Source organism: Pinus tabuliformis, chromosome Q (assembly GCF_031772625.1).
Source record: "Pinus tabuliformis cultivar Carrire ecotype Pingquan chromosome Q, CPIR1, whole genome shotgun sequence".
In the NCBI taxonomy this organism is placed as follows: domain Eukaryota; kingdom Viridiplantae; phylum Streptophyta; class Pinopsida; order Pinales; family Pinaceae; genus Pinus; species Pinus tabuliformis.
In genome coordinates, this window is record NC_142296.1 from 40,520,164 (window position 1) to 40,540,341 (window position 20,178).

Here is a 20,178-nt window from a genome sequence, read left to right on the forward strand (position 1 = left end):
AAAACAAATATTGTTTTTAATGTAAAATGGATTGAACATTTTTAAACACTCCTATTAAAATCATATTATGCAATGTTAGCATTTGATATAAGCATCTACATCAATCTAAAATGATGGTTATGGATTTCATGTCAAAATATTGGTTTCCCTTCCTATTATTTAAGTGATTAAAAAATGACCAATTAATAGCACATTTAGACTATGACATTTTAATATGATGATGATGATGATGCCTGTATCCATTACTACTACTACTAATAATAATAGTCATGTTTAAAGGTCAACATTTTAACAATTTCAACTGAACAATGACGAGCACCACGAGCAAGAGAAGGGTTTCCGTTGTAGTATTTTTTAGATCCGTCACTTTGAGCCTCGAAATATGGTTGTTGGAGAGAGGGATGGATCTTGCCCGCCCTATATCCTTTTCCTATGGACTAGGAAAGGTGGGTTGCATTATGATCATAGGTCTAGATGGAGGAGCTCACCTAGACACAATTAAAGGAGTTTTTGTTTCAGATTTCGTTGGGCTACCTTTTGTTGGTCTTAGTGGGAGCCTTATCAATATGGAGGCTCTCGAATTCAGATTTTTCATCCCATCTAGTCCAGTTTCTAAAGGGGATTATGATCATGTGAGCACACCTAGGCAAGATAAATGTGCATGCAATATGATTTCCTGCAAGTGTTTGTGAAAATTCTCAATGGGATTCTGAGTGCAGGCTCTAGATAGCCTGTAGAGTTTTTGACTAATTTCTCTCGCTAGGAAAGTCTCTTAAGCTAGTCATGGCTATCTCATGTTTTTAACCTTATGATCTTGGGAAGGATGTCGACAAAGTACTAGGAAAAAATTCAAAGAGGAGTCAATCTGGGGTTTGGTCATGTCTGCAAATTGTTTGACGAAAGATTCCAACCAACGAGCTTGACCAAGGGTGTTTTGTTTGAGGATCTTCAAAAGTTCTCCATTTTTGTTTGGTCCTTGTTCGGATATTCTTTGTGTTTCAAGGTAAAAGAGGAGGATCTAGTAGTTTCAATAGCCATCCACATTCATCAAATCACAGGTATCCTTGTTGGAGCATTCAAGCTCCTCTATAAAGGGAGGTTGTCGAAGATGGACTGTGATCCCAAAACTTTTGGCATTAAAAAGGATGCTTCTATCTCCCTTGTTGCAGGTGTGCGAGTAGGTAGTAAGGGCGACGAGGCTTCTTCTTCTAAAAGGCCCATGTCTTTCAAAGAAGCCATAAAGCTAGGTCCCAATCCACAAACTCCAAATAAGATCTCAGGTTAGGCTTTCGTGGTGGAACATTCGTTAGATATCCCAACATTAGAGGTGAAAGAGAACATTAATAAGAGAAGAACAACAATTTTTTAAATTTGGGTGATTATATGTTGTTTTAATGGATTTTATCCTTTGGCATCTACCCTCCAGGAGTGGGTCCACCAGAATTGGTCCCAAAACCTAGATCTACTTTTTTGCTTAAAGGGATACTTCGTGGGTTTCTTTAAAGATTTAGAAGACCAAGAATAGGTTTTTGATCAAGGGCTCTGGTTTTGGGGTTGGGCTAGTCTTTTGATTCAACGATGGTTCCTGGAGTTTAATCCCCTCACCATGAAATCCCTGGTTGTTCCAGTTTGTGTTAGGCTCACAAACTTGCCTCTTCAATGGATATGTCTAGATATCCTAGAGGATATTGGTGACTTTATAAGAAACTTTATCAAAGTAGATAGTGAAATATTATCAAAAGGTTTCATAAGTTACGTTTTCATATGCATGGAAGTGGAACTCAGTGAAGGCTTACCACACAAAATTGTCCTAAAGCAGGAGGGAAAGGAGTATATCCAACCATTGGACTATGGAAATAATGCATTCAGGTGTAAAATTTGCTAAAATTATGGGAACCTCTAGAATGTGTGTCCTTCCTCAAAAGAGGCTTTTTGCAACTAGGAACTGAAAAGAAGCTATCGTGGTTGGAGAGATCCGAAGGTAGCAATAGTGTCCAAGAATCTCGCTGGTCAAAAGAAGAACAACTATCATAATCATAAGTCATCCCCCAATACCTCAGAATTTTAGGATATCAGGTAGCCCCCAACTCCATTGACGTAACCCCCAGTAGAGGAAAATATTTCAACAAAGGACAAGGAGAAAACTTTAGCCACGACTGCACCGAAAATTTGTGGTAGAAGTACAACCATGAGTCTGATCATTATGATAGTTAGAAAGACCTACCGAATTTGGTCGATATGGTTTCTTTAGTTCTTTCTAAGAAAAAGTGAAGAAAAAACATTATCCTCTGCAGTGTCGTATGGCTCGGGTGGGTGGATTGGTGTTCATAGGAGAAAAGGTAAAAAATAAAACCCACGAAACACCTTGGTTTCTAGATCCAGGTATATAGAAGATGTAATCAAGAGTATTTGATTTCCTAAAGTAATATGGTTAAAAAAATCAAATTTAAAGGTCACAATTTTGCCAAAGACCAAATTGTTGGATGAGACCTTCTTGTTTGTGGAAGAAGGGACCCCCTCTACACAACAATTTGACTACTTAGTCTATGGAGGTGTACATACTCTACCCCCTTACAATCTGAACCTATGACCTTTAAGGAAGAAACACACATTCTTAATCATTAGGCTCACTAAAGCTATGAAATAAGTTCTTTGGACAAGTTAAGGGAGACAAAGTAAATGTTATTCAAGAGGGAATTTATACATTTAAAAATGATGGAAATAGACTTACTAAGATGATTGTGGTTTTTGTACACAATGGGGTCTTTGTGATTTGGTATTGGAACTAGGTAAAGTGATGTCTTCTATTCTTAAGGGCATGGCTAGTTAGAAAACAATGTTCATTCTAAACTCCCTTGTTATCACACAATTTATAAATTTGTTCATCCTAACATGTTTTTGAGTTTTTACTTCACAGGTCTAAATGCGAGTCAAGGCCGGTTTTCCATAGGAAATATCGCACAATATTTGCAGGAACAACTTCTTCAATTGACAACTACAAAATCACCTCCCACCCAGCGCAAATATTGGCAACCTCTGGTTGCACACATGCCTCAATGAGAAGCTAAACAGATCTTACTCACCACTCAATCACAATTAGACACAATCGGGCAGATCTCTAAATTGGGTGGCCTTTACACTAACAACCAACACAATAGACCAACCGTTCGGCTCTCAGAAGATGCACCAAACATGACCTCCTCAGGCCAATGCTCCTCACACTTACAAAATTTGCGGTGGCTCGTTCAACTAGTAGCAATGACAATTTCTGCAAAAAAAACATCTTTTGCAGAGTATCATGTCCCAAGTATGGTAGGTCTACAAACATCACACTCTAAATGATTTAAACTTTTCACATTGCGCAAATCACTTAAAATGCACTGCAGGCTCTCCTGAACTAAGAAAACAAGATATTCCTGTCATTAATGACACGTGATATTTGTGGGTGGCAGGAAAAACTGCCACTAAACAAAAAAAATATTGCAGAGCTAGCGAGATAGTTGCACCAACAACAATACTTGTTCATGACACGATAGAACCAAGTAGTTGTAATTCTGCACAACACTGGTCGAAATGCTCAATTAAATATATTTTTCTTTACTCTAGACCAGACAATACAATGCTCTTCTATACACGTAGATCTATTCTAGATCCTAGCAGCCACTCCAATTCTCTTTAACTAAAAACGCCTCAAACAATTCTTCAGCACTCCTTTGCAAGAAAAACCCATTGAATTCGACCACATATTGAATGGGAAACAAAATTTCTACCACCATCCAACATGTGGCTTGACCACTCATGCGGATTGATCCAGTAATTCACTGTCCTCACAAATTTTTTCCCTCTCGTTCATGATCATAGTTGCAACAATCAACACACCACGACCCTCAAATTCTCTAGATCTCGCCCTCTGTCTCTTTTCCATGGCAGTCCCATGACTTCCTCAGATTGTTGCGAGACCTTCACACCACCGAGCCTTCACATGGCTCTGATACCATGTGGAAACTCACAAAGTGAGCTTGATTATTTAATTAGCCATTTCCATTATTTATACATGCCTGAGCCGAAGAATCAACAGTGAGCTCCACCAAAATGTGGATATATAATGATGGTGTGACTGATACTATAGATTTGCCACACGAATGACAATGAAGTTCACATTCTTTATTTATGTGTCATTGCTACTGTTGGTGCAAATGACTACACAATTCAAGAGTGTTGCAGAAGTGAAGAAGCCGATCCACATTCCAAACGAGCTAGGTGATGTGGTTGATGATGAAGATGACAAAGAATGGAAAGAATGGGGAAAGCCCAAATAAAAAATCCCCTTAAAATTTGACCCCCATCCGAATATCACAAGGATGGATCCTTCTTAGATCCAGTCCGAGATTCTCAAGAGACATATTGGCCCTTCTTTTGGCTTTGTCAATTTATGGTTAAATGTGCCTTGTACAAGGGATGAGGTCATTCAAATAGTGAAAAAGTGGAAGAATGTGTTGAGGATGGGTTCAATCAAGGTAAAGTTCTCCGTTGTTGATGTCAACATAGTTATTTTTACAATGGAGAAGGGCAAGACACTATAGAGTTGAAATATTTTATCCCTAGTCAACCAAAAGCTTACAAGTTCAAGTTAGGTTAAAAGTCTTATTGAAGACTTGGAGATCTTCCATTAGAAGAAGTTATTGAAATGTTGCACAAAAATGATACTATAACAAATGAACAACACCATGAAAAAGATAGATCGGTGGAGATCACTGTTGATTCTCCGGCTCAGGCATGTATAAATAATGACGATGGCTAATGTAATAATTAAGCTCATTGTAGTGGCACAGGAGCTAACGAAATTGATCTATTGAGCGTGGAGTCACAAATTCTGGTTTGTGAATCAAATTTTTACGAGAGTCAAACAAACTACCTGGAGAGTCGATCTCATCATTGTTATGATGAGCATGTGTCTTGTTATTGTGGCCATGGAGACCTAGGCTAGTGAATATTTGTGCCATTTTGGAAGTGGTGAGTTGTCATGGTGTTGCATAAAAAAAAAGAGGCCAGTGTGTGTGGAGCCAACTTGTAAGTAAGAAGAGGCTAGCATGTGAAACTAGCTTTGGAGCCTCTGAGTTGGAGTTGTGCGTCAGTTCTTTTGGCGCATAGAATTGTTGATATATCCATCGTATTTGAAGTGGTGGATTATGTGCCACCCAAATGATAATAATAGTTGCTCTGTCTAGCGATTGAAGCCTATATGAAATAGGTTTCCTGCAAGACTTGTGTCTCTAGTGTGACTCGATGATCTGTTTTTGTATGATTAGATTTGTTGTGCTAATAACAATTACATATTTATAAACATGTGCTTGCTTCTTGCTTTTTGTTCTGAGGTTTCCTTAGTTGTTGGTGCTTACAAACAGGTAAATTTCCTTAAGTTAAATAAGGCATTCATGAGAAAAATAGCTTGAGAAATTAATAATGAACAACAAACATGTATAATACAACAAACCATCAAAGGGACACATTAACACAATGTTTTGATGAAGGAGTTCACTCCTCCTAGGCTACATGTCCTTAGTCCAGCTTCCATGGCTTAGGCCTCTGTATTAGCTCAATGTGGCAAAAATGTTGTTTACAAAGCTCTATGGCTCCTGATACCTGCACCAATGTGTTTAGAATGTCCGAATTAGCCAAGAACACTTCTTTTTGAGCTCAATTTGGTAAAAAATGTCACAAGTTATGCTGCGTTCAATTTTTTCCTAGGAAACCCTACTAAATCTGGAGAGACTCCTGTTAAGTCTGCCAAAACTAGCAGTTTCGCCGAATTTGGTGCACCGCCAACTTAATCCAGAATTAAAGCAGGTTTACTTAATGCTTAAATGGAATTAATTAAAGCTAAGCATGATTAGCACTAAGCGCTTATCCATTGCTATCCCTTGGTCACGTGCTTGTGGTCGCATGGGGAGGGCGCTAGCCCATAGGGCTGGATCCCACCAACCACGCTGTCAGTTCCACAGTCGCTTGAAATATAGTTTTGTGGCAATGCTTTTCAAATCCCGCCGCGGTGGTTTGTTGGTATGGCGCAGAGTTAGAGTGGGGGAGGTCACAGGTTCAAACCCACCTCTGCCCATCCCATATATGTTTTTGCCATATAAAATGTATGTGTCATATATATAGTTCAAACCATATAAGAAAACATTGCACCCATGAATTTATTCATTGACTTTAATATAGTTCAGAACTTTGTATAAATGCAAATTTGATTTGGAATATGCGGATATATATATATATATATATATATATATATATATATATATATATATATATATATATATATATATATATATATAGTTAAAAAATATGTAATATAAATAATAATTATTTATATTATATATAATAATATTTAAATAAAAATAAATTCAAATTCCACCTTGGAGTCAACTAGGCAATTTCACCTTCACACAACCAAACTGGTGAATCTGGAGGTGACACTTGTCACAACCCATTGGACTAAAACTGAAGAAGATTCCCCTTGCTGATTGGACTTCTCACTAGACTTCCATGTCATCATTCTATCCCATTCTACAATTTTTTAGTTGTTTAGGAAAACGAACTTTTCGCCTTCATCTAGACACCATTTTCGGTGAAACAAATTGCATTGTGATCATCTTGACGAGATAGACGTAATCGTATAGTTTTAGAGCCAATATGAAAACTTTTATTTTTGAGCTAAATACTGAGCACCTGATCATTCCTACCCACTAGAAGCATTTTGGACCCCAAAAGATACTATCAATTGTTCAACAAGTGAGGATACAACTCCCTCACCTTCTCGGTTTGCAACCATTTAGGTTGAGAAGGGTTTTGTCCCTTGAGTCCCACTCTAAGGTATTCAACATCCTCTCTCTTTGAAGTTCTAGTTCTTTTGTCAAATATGAGATCTTATTGAATCTCATCTAGATATTTTGGCAAGAAATCATCTATTGATGGTAGCTGAACATGCTCTCCTTGATCAGCAACCAAAGGAGGCTCAAACAATCTCAAATTATCAACATTAACAATAGAGTATATTTGCATATAAGGAGGAAAATCAAGCTTGAATGCATTATTACCAATCTTTTCCAGAATTTTAAAAGGACCATAACGGATTGGTTTCACTTTTTTACCTTCCCCTTTAAGTCTCCCTTTGCTAATATATAACCAAACTTCGTCGCCAACTTGAAATTTGTGATCAATTCGGTGTTTGCCAAGCCTTGCCTTGCCTGTTTGTCATGCGTTGACTTGTAGCTTCAAGCTGTTCTTGTACTGTATGATGTATCAACTGAATTTGCTCTATCAAACTTCCTTACCTTATCGATGTAAATTTGTCCATCGATAGCAACAAATTTCTCAAAGATGAAGTCTAATGGCGATCTTGGTAACTATCCATAACATGCCTCAAATGGCGATCTTGGTAACTATCCATAACATGCCTCAAATGGCGATGTGGATGTGGAAGAATACTTTTCCCTGTTGTATCCATGATGTATGTAATGCAATTGTTCATCCCACAACTTGGGATGTTTGCTGCAATATCCTCTAAGAAGATGAATAACTGTTCTATTGACCACCTCGGTTTGTCCATTTGTTTGTGGATGAAAGGATGTACTCTTCTTCAACTTTGTGTCCATCATGTCCCATAAATTTGACCAAAAATTCCCAACAAATCGAGAATCTCGATCACTTACAATAGAATTAGGAAGACCAAAATGAACCCAAATGTTTTGGAGGAAAAGATGAGCTATTTGTGCAGCTGTAATTTTCTTTTTACATGGTGTTAGTATGCACATCTTGCTAAACCTGTCTACAACTACATACAAGTAATCAAGACCTCTCCTCAATAAAGGATGACCTCCTACAAAATCCATTGAGATACTCTCCTATGGACATGAAGGTCCTGGAAGTGGAGTTTATAAACCAAGTATCCTATTACTAGCTTTACTTGTATCACATAAAGAACATCCTCTTATGAAACGAGAAACATTATCCAACAAGCGTGGCCAATAACAATACCTTTGAAGATTCACTACTATCTTCCCTACACCAAAGTGTCTAGCAATCAATGAAGTGTGTGCCACTCTTATGATATTGTTTCTTTCTCCCTGTGGAATACACAACCTGCCTGGGTGATACGGCAAACTGTTATGTACATGATAATCCAACTCTTCTATTTGGTTTCCTTGACTCAAGCTTGCATATACTTCTTGAAGGTCACTATCATTTGCATATTGTTCTATGTAACTTTGATGCAAAACAAAATTATGCTTGAGTATAACAAATGAATTTACAATAGGCATTGAAATCATATCAACTACCTTATTGTAGATTCCCTTTTTATTTCTGATAACCAAATGAAATTTTTGTAGAAAACCCATCCATCTGAAATGTCGAGACTGCTGCAACTTTGATTGTGAATGTAAACACTGCAATGGTTGATGGTCGGTATGGATGATGGTCTCCTTCCCCATCAAATAGTGCTTCCATTTCTTAACACTTTGTACCAATGCATAAAGTTCTTTGTCGTATGTGGGATAGTTAGTTAAAGCTCCATTAAAAATTTCAGAATGAAATGAAGTGGGCTTACCATGCTGCAATAGAACTGCTCCCATGGCATAATCGCTTGCATCTTTTTGAATCTCGAATGGCTATCTAAGATCTGGAAGTGCTAATACCGGTGATGAACTTATCTTTTGCTTCAAAGCATCAAATGCGTTTTGCTGTACATCTCTCCAATGGAATACATTCTTACTACTTTTCAATGCTTGTAATAGAGCTGCAATGGAAGAAAAATTAGCAATAAACTTTCTCCAATATTGTGTTGCCCCCAAAAATCTTCTTACCTTTGTAACTGTATTTGGCTTGAGGTAATTCAGAATGACCTCAACCTTAGAGAGGTCTATCTTTAGTTCACCTCCTCCAATAATGTGTTCGAAATACACCAAAGAAGTCTTACGAAATTCACACTTTGTACATATATAAAAACAACTATTCTTTTCTCAAGACTTCAAGTACTTTGTTTACATGCATGACATGTTCATATCTTGACTTGCTGAATATGAGGATATCATCTAAGTAGACAATGACAAAATCATCCGGAAATTGTCTCAATACATCATTCATTACTCTCATGAAGGTAGATAGAGAATTTGTAAGACCGAAAGGCATAACAAGCCACTCAAACAATCCTTGTTTAGTTTTAAATGTACTTTTCCAAATGTCTTCTTCAGCTATCCTAACTTGATGATAACCACTTCGTAAATCTAACTTAGTGAAATAATTTTCATACCTCAACTGATCAAGAAAATCATCAATTCTTGGGAGTGGATAACGATTCTTTACTGTGATTTTATTCAGTGCACGGAAATCCACACACATGCGCCAAGTGCCATCCTTCTTTGGCACCAAGACAATGGGTGAACACCATGGCGACATAGATGGGTGTATGATACCTTTTCTAAAAAATTCTTGGATTTTCTTTTTGATTACCAAACTCTCCATAATAGACATGTGATACATGCCAATGTTCGGAAGTGGAACATCCTGTTGCAACTGAATCTCATGTTGAATTCCCCTCTTGGGAGGTAACCCCTTTGGTTCTTGAAACATCTTGCCCTGCTTGCTTACCACATCAAACAAATCAGATTTCAATTTATCATCACAACCTTCAAAGGATTCATAATCAATGTCATTCTTTTTCTTGATCATGAGAAGCACAAAATTTTTACTTGCATTTACTAGTCTCTTCATCTTCCCTGCATTAACCAAAGAAATGTTCAAATTTTTGCGATGGGCTCTCACTATGTACTCCACCCCATTCTTGAGAAATATGTATTTTTTGTCATGGTGATAAAATACTTCTTTTCTATCATAAAAATAAGGACTACCCAAAATGATTCCTGAGATGTCAAGTGGAACTACATCTAACTCAACTTCATCAATGAACTTTTCAGTAATGGCAAACTTGGATAAACACTTCCTTGTAACCTGTAAGTTTGCATTGTTTACTATCCAACCCAATAGATATGGCTTGTGATGAGGTACAATTTAAAGTTTTAGTTTTTTAACCAAGTCTTCTAAAATCAAGTTTGATTGTGACCCACTATCAAATAATGCATCAATATTTATATGATTTGAAATCACTCTAACATGAAACAACTCTATTCTTGAATCTTCATTTGGAGTGTTGTTTTGACTATGTGATGAACTAGTGCTTGCAACAGTTTCTTTTCCTTTTGTAACCATGGCTGAAATCTTGGTCTCATCACTAGAATATGAACCAAGGTCATGTTGTCTGGTAGCTGTCGTCTTTTGTTTTCCCTTATTGTTTTGTTTCTTAGGCCTTAATTCGGGATTTAGTTTCCAAAAGTGGGATTCATCATCCCCCTCTTTGGAACAATGTTTGCATATGATTTTCTCCCCTTCTTTCTTCACACTTGCATTCTTGTTTCCCTTCCATTTTCCACCCTTTTCTTTCTCCTTACCCTTGAATGGCTTCCTCTTACTACCTTCTTCCTGAATGTTCTTTCCTCTAGATTCAAGGTGTGTGTCTTGCACACATACCTCATCTAAATTGTTTGGATTAAACATAAGGATAGTATGTTTCAAATAGGAATGTAAGCCCTCAATATATTTCAACAATGTATCTTGGGAATTCAAATTCACTCCTAATAACAAAGCCCTTTTTCTAAACTCCTGTGTATTATCTTGGAATATTTGGCCTTTACGCTCCCTAAAAATTTTCCAACTCATAATGGTTTTTTGCATATAGGCTAAAGAATAAGAATTTCTTTTAATTGCAGAAACAAATTCAACCCAAGTGATGGATGTCTTACCATGGATTCTCATTTCTTCTTGAGTCTTTAGTTCCCACCAAACTAGTGCAGCTCCTTCTAGCCTCAGTGAAGCCAACTGGATCTTTATGTCATCCTCTTGAAGGTTCTAAATTCTGCAGTATACCTCCAACTGTCAAATCCAATTGTCCAACTCTTCTGCATTCACTTATCCATTGTACATGGGAATTTCGAATTTTATGTCCAATTTCAGTAATGGAGTTTTTCCTTTTGGGGTTTTGGAATGAGTATGGGAAGTTTCAATGGTGGTAGTGGAAGATGATGTTGTGTGAGATGATGGAGATAGTGAGGAAGATGATGAGGATGGTGGAGATGGAGGTGTCTTTCCACCATTCCCTTTGGAATCCTTCTTCTCATTTTTTTTTTCCTCTGAGCTTCCTTCTCCATGTGGAGGTTTAGAACTCTCCCCAACCATATTGGTGTTCCTCTCTCCATAGAGGACTTTAACCATCTCAGTCAAAGTATATAAATCTTTCTTAAATTCTTCCTCTTATGAAGAGGGACCTTCAGGCTCTCTTTCTCCAGACATAACGTCTATGGATTTAGGCTCAGAAATTTGTACTGATTGTACCTCTTCAATCTTAGTTGAAGGCAAAACTTGAGGAGCTTCAAGTGAAGCTGGAATTGGAGCTTTGGGTGGTGGAGATTGTGGCCTTGTGGCTCTCCTTCTTCTGGGTATTACCTCTGGAGTTGCAACTAATAACTTCCCTTCTCCTTTCTGCAACTTTAACCTTGTAAGCATCACAATTTTGTAACCATTTAAACCCTAATTGCAGAAACTCAAGCAATCAAGAAATTCAACCTTGCACACTAATACCAACTTGATCTATTTTTGTATGATTAGTTTTGTTGTGCTAATAACAATTATAGATTTATAAACATGTGCTTTCTTCTTGCTTTTTGTGTTGAGGTTTCCTTAATTGCTGGTGCTTAAAAATAGGGAAATTTCCTTAAGTTAAACAAGGCATTCATGAGAAAAATAGTTTCAGAAATTAATAATGAACAACAAACATGTAAAGTGCAACAAACCATCAAAGAGACACATTAACACAATTTTTTGATGAAGAAGTTCACCCCTCCCGGGCTACATCTCCTTGGTCCAGCTTCCATGGCTTGGGCCTCTGTATTAGCTCAATGTGGAAAAAATTATATTTACAAAGCTGTATGGCTCATGATACCTACACCAATGTGTTTAGAATATCCAAATTAGCCAAGAACACTTCTTTTTGAGCTCAATTTGGTTGAAAATTACTCAGGTTATGTTGCATTCAATTTTTCCCCAGGAAACCCTGCTAAATCTGGAGAGACTCCAGTTAAGTCCGCCAAAACTAGTAGTTCCACTGAATTTGGTGTGTCACTAAATCCGTAACCAACTTAATCCGGAATTAAATCAGGTTTAATTAAGGCTTAAATGGAATTAATTAAAGCTAAGCATGATTAGCGCTAAGCGCTTATCCATCTAATGGCCCTTGGTCACGCGCATGTGGTCGCATGAGGAGGGGGCTGGCCCATAGGGCTGGCTCCCACCACCCTCGCCGTTAGTTCCATAGTAGTCGCTTGAAATATAATTTCGTGACAATGCTTCTCAAATCCCACCACGGTGGTTCGTTGGTATGGCGAAGAGTTTAGGTGGGGGAGGTCACGGGTTCAAACTTGCCTCTGCCCATCCCATATATGTTTTTGACATATAAAATGTATGTGCCATATATATAGTTCAAACCATATAAAAAAATATTGTGCCCATGAATTTATTCGTTGACTTTAATATAGTTCAGAACTTTGTATAAATGCGGATTTGATAATTAATGTTTAATATTAATATATATATATATATATATATATATATATATATATATATAAACTATATAATATAAATAATAATTATATATAATATATAATAATATTTAAATAAAAACAAATTCAAATTCCACCTTGGAGTCAACTAGGCAATTTCACCTTCACACAACCGAATTGGCGAATCTGGAGGTGTCACTTGTCACAACCCCATTGGGCGAAAATTGAAGAAGATTCCGCTTGCTGAGTGGACTTCTAATTAGATTGCCATGTCATCTTTCTGTCCCATTCTGCAAATTTTTTTTTGATGTTTAGGAAAACAAACAACAATCCTTTTCTCCTTCATTCAGACTCCGTTTTCGTGAAACGAATTGCATTGCGATCATCTTGACGAGGTATATGCAATCATATAGTTTTCGAGCCAATATGAGAAATTTTATTTTTGAGATAAACACTGAGCACCTAATCATTTCTCCCCACTAGAAGCCTTTTAGACCCCAAAAGATACTATCAATTTTTCAACAAGTGAGGGTATAGCTCCCTCACCTTCTCAGTCTGCAACCATTTAGCTTGAGAAGGCTTTTGTCCCTTGAGTCCAAATCTTAGGTATTCAACATCCCCTCTCTTTGAAGTTCTGGTTCTTTTGTCAAGTATGAGATCTTGCTGAAGCTCGTCTAGATATTCTGGCTAGAAATCATTTATTGATGGCAACTGAACACGCTCTCCTTGATCAGCAATCAAAGGAGGCTCAAACAATCTCAAATTCTCAACATTAACAATAGAGTATATTTGCATATAACGAGGCAAATCAAGCTTGAATGCATTATTACCAATCTCTTCCAAAATTTTAAAAGGCCCATAACGGATTGGTTTTAGTCTTTGAGCTTCCCCTTGAAGTCTTTCTTTGCTAATATATAACCAGACTTCGTCGCCAACTTGAAATTTGTGATCAATCCGGTGTTTCTCATGCCTTTCCTTGTAGTTTCTCTAACTTTTCCCAAGCTGTTCTTGCACTGTATGATGTATCAACTAAATTTTCTCTATGAACTTCCTTTCCTTATCGATGTCATTGTGACCTTCGATAGCAACATGTTTCTCAAAGATGAAGTCCAATGGCGATCTTGGCAAGTATCCATAACATGCCTCAAATGGTGATGTGTTTGTGGAAGAATTCTTTGCCCTATTGTATGCCTGTTGTATGTAATGCAAATGTTCATCCCACAACTTAGGATGTTTGCTGCAATATCCTCTAAGAAGATGAATAACTGTTCTATTGACCACCTCGGTTTGTCCATTTGTTTGTGGATGAAAGGTTGTACTCTTCTTCAACTTTGTGTCCATCATGTCCCATAAATTTGACCAAAATTTCCCAACAAATTGAGAATCTCGATCACTTACAATAGAAGTAGGAAGACCAAAATGAACCCAAATGTTTTGAAAGAAAAGATGAGCTATTTGTTCAACTGTAATTTTCTTTTGACATGGTGTTAGTATGCACATCTTGCTGAACATGTCTAAAACTACATACAAGTAATCATGACATTTCCTCGACAATGGAAGACCTCCTACAAAATCCATTGAGATACTCTCCCATGGACGTGAAGGTACTAGAAGTGGAGTGTATAAAGCAAGTTTCCTATGACTAGGATTACTTGTAGCACATAAAGAACATCCTCTTATGAAACGAGAAACATTATCCAACATGCGTGGCCGATAACAATACCTTTGAAGATTCTCTACTGTCTTGCCTACACCAAAGTGTCCAACGATCAATGAAGTGTGCACCTCTCTTATGATATTGTTTCTTTTTCTTGTGGAATACACAGCTTGCCCAAGTGATACAACAAACTATTATGTACATGATAATCCAACTCTTTTATTTAGTTTCCTTGACTCAAGCTTTCATATACTTCGTGAAAGTCACTATTATTTGCATATTTTTCTATGTAACTTTCATGCAAAACATATGAGTATAACAGATGAATTTACAATAGGCCTTGAAAGCATATCAACTAACTTATTGTAGAGTCCCTTTTTATACCTGATAACCAAATGAAATTGTTGTAGAAAACCCATCCATCTGAAATGTCGTGACTGCTGCAATTTTGACTGTGACTGTAAATAATACAATGGTTGATGGTCGGTATGGATGATGGTCTCCTTCCCCATCAAATAGTGCTTCCATTTCTTAACAATTTGTACCAATGCATAAATTTCTTTTTCATATGTGGGATAGTTAGTTACAACTTCATTAAAAATTTCAGAATGAAATGAAATGGGCTTACCATGCTGCAATAGAATTGCTCCTATGGCATAATCATTTGCATTTGTTTGAATCTCAAATGGCTGTCTATGATCTGGAAGTGCTAATACCAGTGCTAAAATTATCTTTTTCTTCAAAACATAAAATTATTTTTGCTATACATCTCTCCAATCGAAGACTTTCTTGACACTTTTCAATGCATGTAATGGAGCTGCAATGGAAGAAAAATTAGCAATAAACTTTCTCCAATATTGTGCTGCCCCCAAAAAGCTTCTTACCGCTGTAATTGTATTGGGCTTGGGGAAATTTAGAATGACTCAACCTTAGAGGGGTCTATATTTAATTCACCTCCTCCAACAATGTGTCCCAAATACACCAAATAAGTCTTAACAAATTCACACTTCGTACATCTTTAAAAACAACTATTCTTTTCTCAAGACTTCAAGTAATTTGTTTACATGCATGAAATGTTCATATCTTGACTTGCTAAATATGAGGATGTCATCTAAGTAGACAAAGACAAAATCATCCATAATGGTATCAATACATCATTCATTACGCTCATGAAGGTAGCTAGAGCATTTGTAAGACCGAAAGGCATAACAAGCCACTCAAACAATCCTTGTTTAGTTTTAAATGCAATTTTCCAAATGTCTTGTTTGACTATCCTAACTTGATGATAACCACTTCGTAAATCTAACTTAGTGAAATACTTTTCATACCTTAACTGATCAAGCAAATCATCGATTCTTGGGAGTGGATAACGATTCTTTACCGTGATTTTATTCAGTGCACGGAAATCCACACACATGTGCCAAGTGCCATCCTTCTTTGGCACCAAGACAATGGGTGAACCACATGGGGAAGTAGATGGGCATATGATACCTTTTCTCAACAATTCTTGGATTTTATTTTTTATTACCAAACTCTCCATAATAGACATGTGATACATGCCAATGTTTGAAAGTGGAACATCCTGTTACAACTGAATCTCATGTTGAATTCCCCTCTTGGGAGGTAACCCCTTTGGTTCCTGAAACATCTCGCCATGCTTGCTTACCACATCAAACAAATCAGATTTCAATTTATCATCACAACCTTCAAAAGATTCATAATCAATATCATTCTTTTTCTTGATCATGAGAAGCACAAAATTTTTACTTGCATTTACTAGTCTCTTCATCTGCCCTGCATTAACCAAAGAAATGTTTAGCTTTTTGCGATGGGCTCTCACTATGTACTCCACCCCATTCTTGAGCAATATGTATTTGTTGTCATGGTGATAAAATAATTCTTTTATATCATAAAAATAAGGACTACCCAAAATGATTCCTGAGATGTCAAGTGGAACTACATCTAACTCAACTTCATCAATGAACTTTTCAGTAATGGCGAACTTGAATAAACACTTCCTTGTAACCTGTAAGTTTGCATTGTTTACTATCCAACCCAATGGATATGGCTTGTGATGAGGTACAATTTCAAGGTTTAGTTTTTTAACCAAGTCTTCTGAAATCAAGTTTGATTGTGACCCACTATCAAATAATGCATCAATCTTTGTATGATTTGAAATCACTCTAACATGAAACAACTCTATTCTTGAATTTTCATTTGGAGTGTTGTTTTGACTATGTGATGAACTAGTGCTTGCAACAGTTTCTTTTCCTTTTGTAACCATGGCTGAAATCTTGGTCTCATCACTAAAATCTGAACTAAGGTCATGTTGTGCGGTAGCTGTCGTCTTTTGTTTTCCTTATTTTTTTTGTTTCTTAGGCCTTAATTCGGGATTTAGTTTCCAAAAGTGGGCTTCATCATGCCCCTCTTTGGAACAGTGCTTTCATGTGATTTTCTCCCCTTCTTTCTTCACACTTTCATTCTTCTTTCCCTTCCATTTTCCACCCTTTTTTTCTCCTTACTCTTGAATGGCTTCCTCTTACTACCCTCTTCCTGAATGTTCTTTCCTCCAGATTCAAGGTGCGTGGCTTGCACACGTACCTCATCTAAATTTTTTGGATTAAACATAAGGATAGTATGTTTCAAATAGGAATATAAACCCCCAATATATTTCAACAGTGTATCTTGGGAATTCAAATTCACTCCTAATAACAAATCCCTTTTTCTAAACTCCTGTGATAATTTCTAAACTCCTGTGTATTATCTTGGACTATTTGGTCTTTAAGCTGCCTAAAATTATGCCAACTCATAATGGTTTTTTGCATATAGGCTAAAGGATAAAATATTCTTTTAATTGCAGAAACAAATTCAACCCAAGTGATGGATATCTTACCATGGATTCTCATTTCCTCTTGAGTCTTTACTTCCCACCAAACTATTGCAACTCCTTCTAGCCTCAGTGAAGCCAACTGGATCTTTATGTTATCTTCTTGAAGGTTCTAAATTCTGTAGTATACCTCCAACTGTCGAATCCAATTGTCCAACTTTTCTGCATTCACTTCTCCATTGTACATGGGAAGTTTGAATTTTATGTCCAATTTCAGTAATGGAGTTTTTCCTTTTGGGGTTTTGGAATGAGTATGGGAAGTTTCAGTGGTGGTAGTGGAAGATGATGCTGTGTGAGATGATGGAGATGATGAGGATGGTGGAGATGGAGGTGGCTTTCCACCATTCCCCTTGGAATCCTTCTTCTCATCTTTTTTTTTTTCCTCTGAGCTTCCTTCTCCATGTGGAGGCTCTCTCCAACCATTCCGATGTTCCTCTCTTCATAGAGGAATTTAAGCATCTCAGTCAAAGTATAGAAATCATTCTTAAATTCTTCCTCTTCTGAAGAGGGACCTTTAGGCTCACTTTCTCCAGACATAATTGCTATGGATTTAGGCTTAGAAATTTGTACTGATTGTACCTCTTCTATCTCAGTTGAAGGCAAAACTTGAGGAGCTTCAAGTGAATCTGGAATTGGAAATTTGGGTGGTGGAGTTTGTGGCCTTGTGGCTCTCCTTCTTCAAGGAATTACCTCAGGATTTGCAACCAATAACTCCCCTTCTCCTTTCTGTTACTTTAACCTTGTAAGCATCACAATTTTGCAACCATTAAAACCCTAAATGCACAAACTCAAGTAATAAGGCAATTCAACCTTGTGCTCTAATACCAACTTGATCTATTCTTGTATGATTAGTTTTATTGTGCTAATAACAATTACATATTTATAAAAATGTGCTTGCTTCTTACTTTTTGTGTTGAATTTTCCTTAGTTGTTGCTGCTTACAAACAGGTAAATTTCCTTAAGTTAAACAAGACATTCATGAGCAAAATAGCTTTAGAAATTAATAATGAACAACAAACATGTAAAGTGCAGCAAACCATTAAAGAGACACATTAACACAATTTTTTTGATGAAGAAGTTCACCCCTCCTGGGTTACATCTCCTTGGTCCAGCTTCCATGGCTTGGGCCTATGTATTAGCTCAATGTGGAAAAAATGTTGTTTACAAAGCTCTATGGCTCCTGATACCTACACCAATGTGTTTAGAATGTCCAAATTAGCCAAGAACACTTCTTTTTTAGCTCAATTGGTTCGAAAATTTTTCAAGTTATGCTGCATTCAATTTTTCCCTCGGAAACCTCGCTAAATTTGGAGAGACTCCAGTTAAGTCCGCCAAAACTAGCAGTTCCGCTGAATTTGGCACGCTGCCAAATCTGCCGCCAACTTAATCCGAAATTAAAGTGGGTTTAATTAAGGCTTAAACAGAATTAATTAAAGCTAAGCGTGATTAGCACTAAGCGCTTATCCATCCGATGGCCCTTGGTCACGTGCTTGTGGTCGCATGGGGAGGGGGCTGGCCCATAGGGGTGGCTCCCACTACCCCTGCTGTCAGTTCCGTAGTAGTCGCTTGAAATATAATTTCATGACAATGATTTTCAAATCCCGTCGCGGTGGTTCGTTGGTTTGGCATGGAGTTTGGGTGGGGGAGGTCACAAGTCCAAACTCGCCTCCGCCCATCCCATAGATGTTTTTGCCATATAAAATGTATGTGCCATATATATTATTTAAACCATATAAAAAAACATTGCGCCCACAAATTTATTCATTAACTTTAATATAGTTCAGAACTTTGTATAAATGCAGATTTGATTTGGAATATGCGGATTTGATAATTAATGTTTAATATATATATATATATATATATATATATATATATATATATATATGTCTATATATATATATATATATATATATATATATATATATATATATATATATATATATATGTATATATATGTATATATATATACTATATATGTATATATATATATATATATATATATATATATATATATATATATATATATATATATATATATATATATATATATATATATATATTTAAAAACTATATAATATAAATAATAATTATATATAATATATAATAATATTTAAATGAAAATAGATTCAAATTCCACCTTGGAGCCAACTAGGCAATTTCACCTTCACACAACCAAACTAGCGAATCCAAAGGTGACACTTGTCACAGTCCCATTGGGAGAAAACTGAAGAAGATTCCCCTTGCTTAGTGGACTGTTGACTGGATTTCCATGTCATCATTCTGTCCCATTTTGCAATGTTTTTTAGCTGTTTAGGAAAACGAATAACAGGCCTTTTCTCCTTCATTCAGAATCCGTTTTTGGTGAAACAAATTGCGTTGCGATTGTCTTGATGAGACATATGCAATCGTATAGTTTTCAAGCCAATCTAAGAACTTTTATTTTTGAGCTAAACACTAAGCACCTGATCACTCGAGTAAGCTGCGACGTATCAATGTCGTGGAGCATTTAAATTGATAGTGGGAATTGTTTGAAGCATTGTAGGAGAGTGTTGCTCTTGTGAGTTTGAGAAAAGGAGCTAGCGTAGAGTGCTAAAGAGAAACATTGGAGGAGGCGACATGGTTTGGTTAGGGTCTAGCGCTGCGGACCTGTCCAACCTATGAAGTGCAGTCAAGGGGACTGTGGGCCAGCGGATGGTGACATCTATGACCTGTCCAACCTATGAAATGCATTCAAGGGGACTGTGATCCAACAAATGGTTAGATTATATGTAATGTGAATTGTTGATCCTGTTAGGCCTTTTACCATTCAAGATAACCGTTTTGTGTTGAGTGGTGAACCCGACGTGAAGTGCATGGGGTGTATGTGAAGCCCATTGATTAGAAAGGGTGTGGTCAGTTAATGGCCATTTGAGATTCTGTTGTTCGAGTTGTGAGGAGCTCTGAGGATAGTTTGAAGAAATCACTGT